This window comes from Pterocles gutturalis, unplaced genomic scaffold, assembly GCF_000699245.1.
Source record: "Pterocles gutturalis isolate BGI_N339 unplaced genomic scaffold, ASM69924v1 scaffold7986, whole genome shotgun sequence".
Classification (NCBI taxonomy): Eukaryota; Metazoa; Chordata; class Aves; order Pterocliformes; family Pteroclidae; genus Pterocles; species Pterocles gutturalis.
Genome location: NW_010097769.1, coordinates 70,706 through 86,759, shown reverse-complemented (window position 1 = coordinate 86,759; position 16,054 = coordinate 70,706). Strand labels below are relative to the sequence as shown.

At 41.0% G+C, this 16,054-nt stretch overlaps 1 protein-coding gene across 1 annotated transcript in view; it reads right to left on the bottom strand.

Annotated features, from left to right (window-relative positions):
* Positions 1–7,202: 7,202 nt before the first annotated feature.
* The window catches only part of RGS7 (regulator of G-protein signaling 7), a gene marked incomplete at its 5' end in the record, with an annotated part of 63,172 nt that continues 54,320 nt past the window's right edge, over positions 7,203–16,054 (bottom strand). The window contains one exon of the mRNA XM_010086382.1: positions 7,203–7,866. The remainder of the gene's footprint in view (positions 7,867–16,054) is intronic.

Here is a 16,054-nt window from a genome sequence, read left to right as displayed (position 1 = left end):
CTCGGGAGCGGGCTTCAAGGGGAGCCCCTGCCACACGCTCGGGGTGCTGCTGTTGGAGCCAGAACTCGCTGCCCAGCGGCTTTTAACATCACCGCAGCTGAGGGTTCAGAGGAGAAAAATAATTTTTTTTTTTTGTTTGTTTCCTGTGAGTATGGGTTCTCAGTACATAAATCAGCAAGACTCAGGCAGAGGGAAAAAAAAAAATCAAAGAGAAAGAAGAGGCATATGATTACTTCAGAACTACTGGGAGGAAGGGAAGGTAAAAAAAAAAAAAAAAGCAAACTTTTGATAACACTAAACTATGGTAAAGAAAATTGTTTTGGTTTGCTTCATTTCTGATTTTATGCTCTATTTACATTTCTCACAGAATGGGCTGTAATGAATACCCAAAAGGTCCCATCCAGTAAATTTTTATCATTAATATTTTTCATATTCAGCATTACACAAATCAGTATAAGTAATACTATTCAGATTACACATTTTTCCTTAGCAGAATTAAAATTCTGGCAGTATTGTACCAGATCAACACTGAGACACTGGCCACACTGGTGCTACCAAGTCAGTACCACTAAAACAGAAAGTAAAAGTATCCAGGAAAGAAAGCTGTTAAAAGAATCCGTTTCTGCCTCACGTGAAGGACTGGTGCTGACTGCTGCAGACAGCTTCTCTCTGGCAGAGCAAGAAGTCAGCAGCTTCCCCTGCTGCACACACAAGACCATAAGGCCTCAGTAGTGAGGAGCAATGAGCCCCAAACACACACACGTCCTGGGGTCTCTCCTCTTCTGCTTACTCCTGATACTTTGCTGGTCACAGCTTTAAACACACAGAGTAGGAGGTCAGCACCCACCTGTGAGTGCTCTCAGGAGACAGCAACTAAGTGATAGCCCTAATGAGAGGCAGGTGGTGGGCCTTGATGTCACCATCTCAGCTGTTATTTTCATGCTCTTTTTTATCACTCCTTTCTCTCTCTCTCTTATTCTTCAAGGTCTTCTGGCCTCCAAATCCTTGTTGTTTTCCTTTTTTTTTCACATTAAAAACCAAAATGTGATGAAAGCCTCTCTCCCTAGTCCATGCTGTTGGTAGAAAGAGGTTGCCTTCAAAAGTTTTCTAGAGACAGAGGTGCATTTCCAGCATGTGATGTGGGCTGGGGTGTGAGGAGTAGCAGGAGGAATCCAAACCATCTTTCAAAAAAAACCCCAGCCCCATCCTCCTGTACCAAAAAGGCACCACAACTGACATCCAGATAACAAGCACAATTGTACCTGCTGAGTAAAGATAACTCTGCTTTGAAGTCAGTCTTGCAGGTTTCACATCTCTGATTTCAGTGGAAGTATGCTGGGAGTTTTGGGGCAGGAAGAAACAGTGAGAGATGCCAACAGAGGCACTGAAAGGTCAGCAGATGCTCAGTGCCCCTCACAGACGGGAATCCCAAAGTGCAGTTTTAACACAGCAATGGGGTTCGAGCAGAGTAGAGGCCAATTTGGTTGTTGTTCCACTCAGCTTTGACCAACAGCAGAAGAAAGATCTAAAATTCAGATTTTCCCTGGGGTTTTGGGGGGGTTTTAGTTTAGTTATTTTTTTCCCAATAAAATGTCTGAATGTCAATAATACACAAGTATACAGAAAAAGTGTATCTCACAGAGAGGAGAGTTTGGGGTAGCAGTGGCTGGAGGAGGAGCAGAGCTGGAGAAGGGGAAAGGCAAGCACCCGGGGACAGGACGGTCCCCTGAGATCAGGCCACAGTCAGAGGCACGTTCTGCATCTGCATCAGCCCCAGCCCTCGCCCTTGCCTGCCCTTCCTTTAATGCTTTCTCTTTTTTTTTAACTTGTAACTTCTTTCAATACCAAGAAAGATAAAACAGAGGAGGTAAGTGCATTAGTGGGCACCGTAGGAACATGCGGGAGGGATCAATGGAGCGAGGATCAGAGGAACAAAGGAAAAGAACCATAAAAGATGGAGAATCCTAAAAAAAGATGTTACTGAGGGGGAGGGGGAGAGAAGAAAGAGAGTCTAAAAGAAAAGACAAGTCATATAAAGAACAGGGCATCAGAAGAAATGAACTCAGAAAAGGTCATAGATTTCAGGTTATACATTCCTCTCAGGAAAAAGGTAGAAAAGTAAGTTACATTAAATATGCCATTGGCACACATCTAAAAAGGAAAGGAGGAAAGGAATAAAGAGGTGGATAGAAAAGATATATGAATAATGAAATGCCTCATTTATGTGATACACATGCAGAAGAAGCAGCCGCAAGGTTAAGAGGAGGGGTGGTAAATAGTATCTCTTTTGAAAGCTGACATCTGTGATGAATCTAATGAGAGATTTCAAAATCTCGTCAAACAAGAAGTAGAGCCAATGCAGGTGAATGGAGCAGAATATATTTTGGGAGCAAAGAAAAAGTACAATAAAAATTGTGCAAATGCCACTAACAAGGTAACATTTACAATCGTGTCTTAATATTGTTTGATATTTACTGTCCATGTCCACACTTGTAAATAAGGACTATCATCTAGTATTTGAGCAGGTTGTCAGAGTTTATTGTCACGGCAATTTCTCTTCACAATTTACACATCCAGATTCCTTGTGGCAAATAGTGATGATGGTAACTCGCTCTCATTCATGCGTTTGTGTTCAAGAATCAGGCCAGCAGATGCCTCACTCTCACCCACACATAAAGATACCCGTGGGCAAAACGACTGCAATTACTTCATGGGTTAGAATCAAAAAAGTGACCTTGGGAAAAGAGAAAGATGGTGTGAAAAACAAGGATGCTACTCAATGGACAACTGAGGACACCTCACTGACCCAAGAAGAGTCAGTTGCACACAACGGGGAACAACCATCAACGTTTTACTGCAAAAGATATGCACATGACTGTGCCCCATAAGCCACAATTCAGTAGTGGCTATCCACTGCAAAAAGGGCAAGCCCCATAGTCATGTGTACAGACAGAAGTACAACAGTAATCCTCTGCCCTCCTCCTGTGAAACCTGGGCAGGAGCCCTGCAGCCTGCTCTGGGCAGTGTCCTCCAAGAAGGCTGGAACACCCTCCAACCCGGAGGAGAGCAATGAAGTCACTCAACTCAAACACCAGTAAGAAAATGGAAGGAGGCTGTAAAGTTCCAATAGCCATTTACGTATTTGAGCAAAAAGGTAGGGAACATTTATTTATTGCAGTGATTGAAGCAGCCTGGTCAAAAATAAAGGGATAAATTGAAACAAAGATTTAGCTGCTTAGTAGCTTCGTAGTGGCAGAGATAATGACTGTCTGGAGAGACTGCAGCCCTCAAGCCAATGTCTGTACAAACAAAACCCGTTTATTTGTGCGCATGCCACTTGAGGAGTCTACAGTCTACAGCAGGAGGGAGAGCCTGGCCTCAGAGAGACCATCCTCTCTTGCCCCCTGCCTCTTTGATACTGGGACTTCAGCCTATCTTCAATCCACAGCACACAAAAGCGTTAATCTGCTCAGAACAGTCAGATCAAAAGGCAGATTGGTATGATTCACAACCACTTAGAAACTTACTTAAATGAACAGTGGACACAGAATATGTTCAAAGAAATCGCTGCTAATTTCCCTGAACATCTTGGGATTAAAACCTTATTTTATATAGGTCTCGGTAGCTATTAACTTTCTTTAGGAAAATTCTTGTGTTTCATGCACCTAAGTGAAAAAGTCCAGTGTTAGTTCTATGCACAACATCTCTAGCTAGAAGGGACATTATAAATATGGTAATTTAAACATCTAAATCCAAACAGCTGTTAATCACTTGGCATAAAGACAAATAATTGGAAGAGCTACAAATAAATCACTGGTCATTCCCAACTCCTCATTCCAGTTACTTAAAGAAAACAGGCTTCCCTCACTTTAGGTGTCTGCTGTGGCTTTTTTTTTTTTTTTACAATAAATAAATACACGAAATGCATTCCTATAAGTTCCCTCCTATTTGTTATTTCTTGGGGGACTGTTTGGTGTCTATGTCTTCTGATTTCAAGCAATACTAGGGGTGCAGTTTGGAAAAAAAAAAAAAGTCAATTCTAGATATTTGGTATTAATTGCTTTACAGCTGAAAAAATGTCGTTGTTGGGTTTTAAAGGGCCAGTCACAGTTGATCTTGTCTGATTTTTTGGGTTTTGATTCCAACTCTGCACAGCCGTGGCCAACAGGCTGGCAATCCATCGACTGCATTCAGCCTCTTGCTCTTACCCAGTTCCCCAGTTCTCCGCCCTTGTCTGTTCTGTTCTGGTCACCACAATTAATTCCCATTTCTTACTCCTGTATTCACCTTCAGCTCATTAATTTTTGGCCAGTCTCCACTACTGTTTCAGCTCAGCATTTTGCAGTTTCTCTTCTTGCTGTTTAAGGCCTTTCTCCTCAGTTTTGTAGGCTTGAAGGAGTTTTTAATTGTACCTCACAGAAGAAAGGGTGAATATTTTTATGTCCTTGGGTCAATGCCAGAGAAGCTCCCATCTCTCCCACTGGCTGTTTCCCTTCCCAGACTGGTCTGGGAGCACAAAACTGTCTCAAGTGTGCAGCAGCGCCAGCAAACACTTCTTTCTCTTGTCGGCTTAAGAGCTGTTATATGCACAACGATGCATGAGGAAAGAGACTGATGAACGCTGACTCTCAGATGGAAGTTCCCAGCTCCAAGTGGTTATTTTAATGAATATTACAATTAATGTACCCCATTGGAGAGTGTTTTCTGCTTCCTAGGCAGAGCCAGGAGACGCTGATTGATGGCTCTTCCCCAGGAGACTAGAGATGTGGCCCCTTCAGATTGGGTTTCTCTCTTGGTCCTTTTTTCCTCAGCAGACTTGTGGCCTCACTGAAATTCCTAATGAGTTTGTGTAACCAAAGTCATAATCCAGGCGTTTGGTGGTTGTACAAACATGCCTTAATCTGAGTTAGGATTGATGCTTGGAAGTGGATCTTCATATAAATTTGGAAACAAACATTTAGCTTTGCTCTGTGGGGAAGTAAAAGGAAGCTTGTGCCTACTTGGAGTTTCCATTCCCAGTGTTGTATCGCTGGCAGATGACAGTGATCAGGTGAAGCATCAAAAGATTGCAGACAAACACTTTAAAAATCAGCTGGTTGTAGGATAGATTTTGCTTGGGCCAAATTCACTCATTTGTAACAGTAGAGCTGCATCACTTGAAACTAAGCTCAAATGAAACCTTAATACAGCCCCCTGACTACATTGAAATCCTTACTAGTAATGCATATTTTTACTTTACAGACACTGTGTTAAATCCTGTGCAAATACAGGGAAAGACAGCCATGCAAAAGAGACTTCATATTTACGGGAAGAAAAGAACTAGAATAAATACAAAATGGTTTCAGGAATACAAATGTTCCATGTCTTTTTATCAGCCAGTGGGTGTTGCAAAGTAATTAGTGAAAAAAAAAATATTTCTTAGAATGAAGTTGCATAAAATACCTAATGCATGAATTTGAAACATTACCTATTTTAAGGGAATGATTCTTCAAAGCAGACACTGGTATCTAATTAGTTAACTCCTAAGGCAAAGCAGGCAATACACCAGCTGATGCAATTGGTGGCAGCAGGAGTTTGGAAAGAAATATCTCTATTTGGCACTAACAAGTGAAACAGAGCTCAAATTTCTGTGGATTGCCTGGCCCTAAGTTCATGTCTCAAAGCTTGCATTTCTGTGGTAAAGGAAAATTAAATCTCAGAGTTTAAGATCTGGGGTCAAATGTGGCTATTTATTAAAATTCATCTGGCCTCCCTAGACTCTGAATATTTTGAGTTGACCTAGATGGAGCTCTTCATAAAATCAAGCTCCCATGGAGCACTTCCAGTGTTTTCTGATAAAAGCTTAGTAGAATTGTGCTAATAAAAACTGAGACACTTTAAAGCGGTGATTATCACTCTAGCTAGAAACTGGAAACACAGTGGCATGTGAAAACAAAGAACAAGCCTCCAGAAACCCCAACTGAGGAAATGCTGGGGAAGCACCATTCATGGTGATTTATAATGCATTTTGTCCTGGGATCCTCCAGACTGCCTCTTCAGAGATGCTGTGGTCAGGGCTCTGGCTGCAGCGGGCTCCTGGCAGAGGCAGCGGAGAGGCGAGTGCTCCTGCGGCAGGCAGCTCTCCGGGCAGGAGCCCTGGCCCTGGCGGGTATCTGATGTTCAATGAGACGACTCTAGCATTAATGTATTCAAATCTGATCGTGTCTCTGACTGTCCCACTTCGGGGGTGTGTGTGTGTGAGGGGGGGTGTGGTTTTAGCTTTGGTAGCCCTTTGAAACCAGTCTCCTGTTTCTCAATATCAGACCAAAGTCAGTATGACAGATGGTATGAGACTTGGCTGTCCTGAGTCTATCCTGTGCATTGTTAAAAAGGCTTGTTTGTCCTGTGCACCCTGCGATGCCCTGGAGGTATCAGCATTTTGTTGTTTGACTTAGTTCCCATCATCGCTTTTCTACTCAGAGATGCTGCCTACTATCCTTACGTCACCTCTCTTAGTCAGAAGGGCTGTTTCTTAGGCCAAGCAGAGATTTCTGGTTCCAGCTCGGTTTAGCTTCAGAAGCTCCGTATCTGCTGTCTCATGGGCAACGTCTACACACTCTCCTAAACCTGTCAGTAGGTCTCTGTGTGAGTAACCTCAGCAGCAGACATAGAGCAGCACACCTGAGCAGGGCCCTGGAACTAAAATAACAGCCTCCTGCTTACTACCCAAGGTTTACTCTACAGACAGCATACTCAGAACTCCCAAACCACAACCTTTTCAGCCCAAAATGCTGCATTGCATCACAAGTGACAGCAAGGAGAAGGAAGCACTGTCTTTCCTATTTAGCAAGTATGCACCTGTGTTCTCAGCCAGCTTTGTACATGCCCGTTCCTAAGGAAATCCCCTTCAGTCGATGTGGTCTTGGGTAGCGACCGAATCACTGCACAGGCTGCACTGTTACAGGATGGGTCTAGCTGAAGGAAAGGTTTGCTTATGTGATGATGAGCAAGCTGAAAAGGTCTCTCTGCTGCTAGCTTGATAAAAAGAAAATAAAAAATAAATGATTATCAATAAAGTGTGTTTGATTAGGTGTCACTGAGAGAAAGAAAATGCCGTTTCATGTCACCTTTTAGAAAGCACAAGGTGTGTAACTTTTGGGGATGATTTTGGTCTTGATTAATCTTCAGATTCAATATTAAAATCTCAAACTTCCCAAAGGAAAGAGATTCTGCATCTTTTAATGAAAGATAAAACAACAATATAAACATACACAAATTTACAGAGAAAGGATCAACTTTAATACATCTGGAGTAAAAGGTGTTCTTTTTTAAATATGGTATAAAAATAAATGCAAGAAACATTAACAGAGAATATACAGACAACAGACAAAGACACAGGCTTTCTTTCTCAATGTGAATACATCAGTGAAATGAAACCTTCTGTGCTAATTTATTGTGCAATAAATGTGATGCCATATGTATATTTATTAATATATGCATTTTTTACATTTCTTCCAGTTTTTGATTGACGTATTTTTTTAATAAACTGTGCCTAGCAGAAGCTTTTTTTTCACTGTACTTGAGCTTGCAGAAAATAAAAAGACACAGATCCAGCTTGATATGAAGGAGGAAGTGAGCAGACAGTTTTCGAAATGGAGGCATCGAAAGGCTAGAGAGTCCCTCGGAGTCTGTAATGCCTTAGTATACACAAAAGAAAACAAGTGAGGTCCTTGCTCATGCAACATCTTGTTCTACTGTCCTCTGAGTCAGGCAATCAGTGAGCTACAAAGTATGTATAATGATTTGAGTCTGCTTCCATGCTACAAGGTGATCCTTTTAGTAGGACTGCACTAGACTGGTTAACCTCTTTGATGTGAGCGATTTCCCCTGAGGAAAAGATAAAAACAAAAAACAAAAACAGAAAACAGAGGCATGATCACTGCAAACCTGTTCATCAGCAACCACTTAGTGTTGCCACATCACTGTCAAATAACTAGGGGCACCAACTGGAGTCTGTCAAATCTTAAACCACAGGAAGCCCTTACGCTTAAAATACCTGCACTGCCAGCCAGCCAGATTGTTTCAGGGAATAAGCCAGCAAATTTAAAGGCCGTTTTGGAATGAGATTGGTTTTGGCTGATGAGAAACTAATGCTGAGGTTTTTGCTGTCGGTCATACCCAGAACTTGAAGAGGGCTACTACAAGTGAGAGTGCCTTGTGCCGCAAAAATGAACATGCAAACGGTGGTAGCTCTGTCACAGAAGACAAAAAGCTACTTTAAACTTAAGGTAAGAAAATAAGAGGCAGATTGCATATAGCCAGGAAAGCAGCTTTTTCATGAACGCAGTTATCGGTTTGCTGAGACCGTATTTACTATTTATAAGGAACATTGGTCAGGTGTATTACATGTGACTGCATAACACTGCTTTGAAGGTGTTTGGGTTTCCACATTGTTATTTTCCTCATTATTCCTCCTGTTGGAAGGATGTGGTTTCAGGTTTTTAGCAAGTTCTTTTAATAAGGTGCAGTGACTGTCGCACAAGTGTTAGGCCAACAGCATGAAAAGGATGGTGAAGGGTATGTCACCATGGTGCGTTTCAGGCAGATTTGAGCTTTATCTGAGCTAGACAAAAGCCATGGAACTACATAACAGGAATTAGCTCTCCTAAGGCCACATAAAAGGAGTTAGCTCTCCCAGGGCCACCCTACCATGGCTCTGATCCAACAGAAGCAGAGGTGGCACAGCAAGCTTACATCACTCAAAATACCATAGGCATACCCTGATAACGTAGTACAAATAGATCATAAAACATTAAATATGAAGTGTCTCTAACTCTTCAGTTAGATATTTAATACTTACATTTATTGTATTGTTCATTTTAAGTGCACAACTCAAACGGATTTTAAGGAGACTGCAGTGAGAAATGCGGTAACTGGAGAGACGCTACCTTTCCTGCAGTAAGTGGTAAATGAACTTATTCCTCCGTATCAATGAGTTGTTAAGTCATCTGTTGTATTATAACTCAGTGCAGTTACACAATCTAAGATCTATTGTCATTATCAATTAAAGTAATGCTCACAGGGATCTGCAAGTTGGTTTCGAGCATTTGTTCAAATGTAAGATATCAGAGTGGGTCTACACAAAAGGAAGAATTACTATTTTATTCTTTGTGCTCTGAAATACAAGATGAACCAATTAGGATGAATGTCTCCCCTACAATATAATTTTGAAGGGAACTCATGATTTGCAATGTTGGATTAGATTGCTCATCCATCAGGTTCACTGTATCACCTGACAGTATTAATACTTCCTTCTCTGAAAGACAGAAAGTGTCCTTCCTGGAACGCTTTCTTCCCTATGTCTAGCTTTAACTCACTTTCTACTTATATTAAATTCACTGATTCTTGACTCTTGTTAAGCCTTAAATTATGTTTTTCTCTAATGTAACACGTAAGCTGTTACAGTAAGGCATCTTTTCTTTTTAGAAATAGTCAAAAAAGTCTCAACAGTTCTATGTCACTGGGATACAATTTAAAACACCTTGTCCAAAATAAAGTGTTTTGTTCAGCGATTCATGATTGTCAGCCTTGGACATAATCTAGGAAAATATTGAGCATATGGTTATCTTTGCCTTTGATGAAGTCATTTGTGCTTAATTTTACAGGGCCACAGGCCTGGCTACTTTCTCTAAACACGTATGAGTATTAGTACTGAACTGCATAAACCAGTTAATTAAAACAATTAAAACAGGAGCTCTCTATTAGTTATTAAGACTATTTGCTCAATACCACAGAAAGCTGTGCAAGCTCTTGTTGTGGCATACAATCTCTGAAATAATTTTTTATTCTTATCTGCAACAATTGATTGTTTGGGAGTTGTAAATTCCCTGGAATTTACATAGATGAGCCATAACCAAATTCTAGCGTCTCAGAAATGAATTGTGATATCACATAAACTAGGAAGTTTTGACCTAAAAGCAGACCAAAAACTAATCATTACTTAGTTGATCTGACTTGTATAATCTTATTCTACATATTATTTGAATTTTCCCCTATAGACACAGTGAGCTCTTACGAAAATTTTTTTCTGTGTTCTACATCACTTGATCCCTGGATATTGCTGGTCTTTGGATACTTTTTCTCCTGAGCCCTGCAGTGATCAGGATTTCTCTGGATTGTCCTCTCCTCCACCTCCCCTCCCTGCCTCAGAGAATATTACACTTCTTAAAGATACGAAGTCTCCCTCTGAACAGGTATAACATATGCTCTTTTCCCAGGTATTAGGAGTTCTAATTTATCATATAGCTGGAAAAGTGACAACTAAGAAGATATACATTACTTAAGGGATCTTCTTCCATGTTTATTTTGAATCATACCTAGTTCTCTGATTGGGAAAATAAGCTTTTAATACACAGAATCCATAGCAGCCCCAAATACAGAATTATTTCACCATCCTATTCAGATCTGCAGGGATTTGTTATTTTCTGGTTTACAGAATAACTCTTTCAAACTCTGTTCCAGAGTATACCTTTATTTAGCTCTGTACAGTAGGGTTTCATACTTATCACTTCTAGGAGATTTCCAGAGTTACTCAGTTTACAGACTGATGTGATGCCCATCCCTTGTGGGTCATAATTTAAGAGATGAGCCCAGCTGTTTCTTTCAGATACAATGTTAACAGCATTTCCATAAATCAAATTTTGATTTGGGAGATTACATCCAACAGGTTAGTTTTGAGAGGTATAGCACAGGAGTCACCACATACAGGAAGATGTTTCCTGTGCTAATGAGATGAAAGAACAATTGCAAAAAAAGTCAGAAGAACTGGTAGATGTTTGTCTGAAAAATGAAAAGGAGACTCTTAATATTTTCTATATATTCTTGCCAGCAACATTTAGAACTGTACGGCCAAATTCTAAACAAGATTGGGATTTTTGGCTGTATTGGTGTACTTTGGACATATGAATTGAAATTATTTAACAATTTTACTAATAATACAGAAGTCAAAAATGAAAACCCCTTGCATACCCTGACAAGGGAGTCAGAGGGTAAGGAAGCAGCACAGCAGTTGGAGTGAGCAAGTACGTCTAAGAACACAAAACCGATTGTGTTCATGTCCCTACCTTACTGTATTAACTGTTTAATATGGCGTTGTCCTTCCAACTGTACTTTTAGAGAATTTAGGGGGAAAATTACAAAACCATGTGCAGATTTATGACCTGCTGAATACAAACGTACTGACTGACCTATTTATGCAGCATGACACTAACACCTCCGATAATCCAGCAAAGAAGTCAGCAACAACCTCAGTACATATGTAGCTTATAAGAAATCATTATGAAATTTATTTAGGGGCCAGAGCTGAAATATATGGTGGAGGAAGAGCGAGTCCCTTCCTTTTAGAAGATAAATTCTCTTTGTTTCTGCTAAGCAATCTCAATGGCTCTTTTTTCATGTTTCTTTATTGCCAGCGCGGATGCTACTCCCCAGGACTGATACTGGTAGAGCTAGAAATGAGAATTCCATGCACCTGACTGGGTGTAACACAGAAACAGTATGAACCTTGCTGTGAGCAAAATGAGATGCAGAGCGAGAATCGATCCTCCTTGCTCTCACCGTTCCCCATCTGCTCATGTGAGAAACACCTGCAGCAAGCCAGCAGCTCGGCCGGCATCAGCAGGGAGAGCTCCCACGTGGCATCGCAGTGCACACGCAGAGCTGGCACATAAACAGACCTGACAGAAGCACATCTGGAGAGGCAGAGGAGCAGAAACAGTAAGCCCCTGTCCAAGATCAGGCAGCCCTTGCTCCTCTGGCACAGGGGAATTTCTTTAGCACTGTTCAGGGTGCCAGGTTTCTGCTTCAATTTCTGTAGCAGCCCAGGACGCTGCTCTCAGCCACCCATGCGGGTGTATTTCTCCTTCAGACATGTGAGGAAGAGGAGAAGGTTAGCATTTACTGGATTTGGGGCACAAGTTGTCAGCACAGCTGCAGCTCTAAGTGGTTTCATGTGCAGGAAAATCCTTCTGCCTGTCGTGGGGATTTGCGGTGCTCTGTTCGTTTCTCGCTAGGGCTGTTCTGCTTCATGGATGTGAGGCAGCAGCTGAGCGACTCCGTTCCTATTTTGGCTCATTCCAAATCAGGTGACACTCTCAATTTCATTTTCCTTTCTCACTAATCTTGACATTTACTGATGTGCTGCTCTCATTTGTGATTAACCTACAAACTCTTGCCAGATGGGGTAGTTTGAATTTGAATAACCATCTAAGTGTGGGGTAAAACATAAGATTTTCCAGGGCACCAATGCAATAGACAAATATTTTTAGTGTGTTTCTCCTAGACCTGACCCCTCATGTTTCTATACGTCTCTGCAGTTCTCATTCCTGCAAATAGCTTAAGACTCAGGTGAATGTTTCTCAGCTGGGAAATGGCAGACGCTGGCCCGATACCTGAACAGTACATGCGAGCTTCTCATTTAGATGAGCCTGGCTGTGCAAGTGCTACTCCTCAGCTTTGCTCTTCCAGTACAGGGCAGAGCAGGACAAGGAGGCCAGCCCTCACTGGCATGTCCTACGGATGGTCTTTCTGATTTTCCTCATTAGCCTGGGCATCACTCCTAAAAAACCCCTAAAACTAAATTTTTGGACTAATTATTAGTCCAAACTAAAAATTTCAATTATTTCATCAGTTCTTTTTAGTCAAGTATCAATAAACAATCTCTTTCCTGAAGTGGAAAATGCCTTCATTTCTGCAGTTGCTTATTATTTTTGTTATTGTTTTGTATCTGTCAAATAACTAGCTTTGTGATGTTTTTTTTTCTGAATAGCAATTTTTTTTGTTTAAATTTTGGGAGTAGACTGTAAGCAAATTCAAAAGTCGAATTAGGATTTCTTCCATGACTGTACATTGAATATGAGATCCCACAGCTGATACTACATTGAAGCTCATTCACAATACTATGCTTGAGAAAAATATAGCCCTTGGCAGGATTTTCAGGGCTAGATGGACTTTTGGTCTGACACAGTAGGGCCTTGTGTACATAAGTTTTACCTGTTCATGTAGAAAAATTTATTGATTAACAGACGAAATTGATATATTATCTGCCTTATTTCTCAATAAAGGGACAGATTTTAACGTGACAAGAGATTACACTGGTTTAAGCATCTAGAAAGCCTATCCCCCATTGATAAGAACTGAACAAGCTATTTTTGTGAGTTTTAAGTTACATCTCTAGACCATAATTTGCTATGTCATTTTAAGTGACATTGGTGAAAATGTGATGTGTTTGGTGGCCTTCACATTTCACATCTCACACATGAAGTGGTCTGTTACTGAGTTGAGAGGGGAAAATATCAAAGGACACTGGTTAGCAAGTTCTTCCAGCTAAGTGGGAGAAGACAGCTGGGAAGTGGCTGGGTAAGGTAAGATATAATGGTTTCAAACTCAGAGTTATTAAATGGGGTCTTGTTTATGCGGTTATGAGTTAAGACAATTATCATCTGATGGCTCTCTGGTTTAATATGTGAACCGAGTTTGGTCTGTTTTGTACTGGCTGTGTTTCCACAAAATTCACAAACTTGCAACAAGCACATTTTTTTTTGCCTTCTGTATAATTGGGCAGTGATGGACAAAACTCTGACAGTGGTGTCTGAAGCCATGACACCAACAAGTGATGATGGAGTGTCTTTCCCCAGGAAACTCTGAGGAGAGAGACTGTACCTTCTCGCCCTGCTAACTTGGTTCCTAGTGGGACAAGAGAATTTGCATGAGGTGAAAATGAAATTAACCCACTCTGCTGGAAATGGTATCTCTTTGTTTCAGGCTTCCAGACTGGTGACTACCAGCCTGCCACTGTCACAGATCCCACATGCACATGAGAAAATGAAGACAAAAGTATTCCTTAAAGGACCTTGTTGTTCCCATCAACAATATCAGTGCATATTCACCTGTTTTTTTCTCTGTAATGTAGATTTAGTACATGAGATAGAGGAAGTTTCCTGATTTAAAAAATTTTTTTAATAGGGATTTTTTTCCCCCATGTAAATTCCTCAAAAGAATTTACTACTGTAGCAAGCAATGAGATTCTCCTGCTCCCCGACTTACACCTTTAGCTTCCCTACTCACTTCCTTGGGGAGCTGCAGGTGACTAGACCTTAGTTATTCCCAAAGAGAAGCCTGAGGGGCTGAGCTGGCTGGGGCGAGCACAGAGCACACTGTCACCATTCCCATGCCTCTGGGTCAGAGCTGTAACACTTCTCCTTGTCGTGTTACTCCAAAACAATGCGCTTATCCAGAGGCATCATTCCAGTAGTGCTGAAGTGTATGTGCACTGTATTTTCACACAATACCTGGGAGTGTGAATAAGTAGGGCAGACCAAGAGTAGCTGTGTTTACTACTCAAACTGTAAAGTGTTCAGTGATAAACATTACATATAGCAAATGCCAGTTTGCTATTGCTTTTTCTATATTGCATGTGAACACAGACCTGTTTTTCTGACACTATTCATATTGTCTGTTGTGGACCACCAAAGGCATTAGCAGTTTTGCACTATAAAATCTACAGAACAAGCTACATAGCTAATGTTTTTAAACTGAGTATTTAGGGCTTTTGAAAAGTACACCAAATTACTGAAAGTTTTCTGGAAAGAAAACTCTCCAGTGTCAAATGCAGAGCTGAGCCTAGGGTTTTTTTTGTGTATAGCTGCACTTTTTTTCCCCCTATCAGACTAGAATAGTGACTCATTATGTTAGGTTATTTCCACTTAATTCAAGGAACAGGGAATTGCCCTTACAAAGTACCTAAACTTTCTAGTTTAACAAATGCTTTCTGTAACCCACTTTCAATTATCACTGATCAAGAGCCTCCTGTAGTCTCCATCTTAACATATCAGGTTATGAACTACAAGGTCATCTTCTCAGGTTCAGTCCCTAGACAGTACCAAGGTTACTGGGGTTTTTTAAACACTTCAAATAGAAAAAACCTGAGTTCTAATTTAGTTCAATACAAACCCACTTTGATGTGAGAAAAAAAAACCCAGTGAAAATTAGTCTAAATTTTCTAAGCTATCAGAGGAGAAGAGAAACTGTAATTTTCATCTTACTAAATCATTCAGAGACAACAGCATTTATCCAGGTTGTAGAAGGCCTGTGTCACACCTATTTTCTGTATTAATCAGAAGAGCAGATCTATACCACAGTCCCTCACTTCACAGCTGAACAAGTTAATCAGTACACCATAGGATATTCTGAGAAACGTTTTCCCCATCCCTCCTGGTTGGAACCACTGTACCAAGGTAGATAATTACATATTATAAACTCATCATAACGGAGAACAAGAATGGAAGAACAAGGATGCCTGGTGGCAAGGGGGCCTGGGGCAGTGAGGGATGTGAATTCAATCATCTTGGCGAAAAGGTTTGCACTTGTGCATCCTGACATTCTGGATTAATTTGCAAGCCTCAGAGCTGCCGATCTAATAGAAATTAGATCTAGCAGTGACATGTTTTACTTTCATACCTGACCCGACTTGACAGACTCCACCCGGATTCACAGGGAGTAGTTTGAGGAAAAGCAAAACCACAGTTTTTATTTTATAGCGTGCTCTGGGAAAAAAAAAATACCCTTTTCTACTGAAGAAGCATTAACACTTCACATCCAGAAATCCTCATTCCCATTTCTAGCTCACAGCTGGTTTATTGGGCCTGCCTTGCATCTCTGGCATCCTGCTGTTCTGGTACTTCTGCCCTGAGATTAGCATGATGAAAATCAGGCACGCCTGCAGGGCACAACGCTCCAGTGTTTGTGCACAGAACTGCTGGTTTATCTGTAACCAGCTCAGAGAGGGATCATTGGAGAATCATTCTAGTGCCTCCCAGTCTGTCATCACTTTTTTCCTTTTTGTGCTGTATTCTCCTCACATCTGTCTGCAGCTTGCTGCTTTGCTCCTTGTAGCCATCCATTTACATACTGTTTACCATAACCAATTCCTGGTCCTTGGGCTGTTTAGACTCTCATGAATAAATGTGGTTATTGCAGCTTGCCAGGCACTGTGACTGGCTCTCAGAGGTCCCAGATA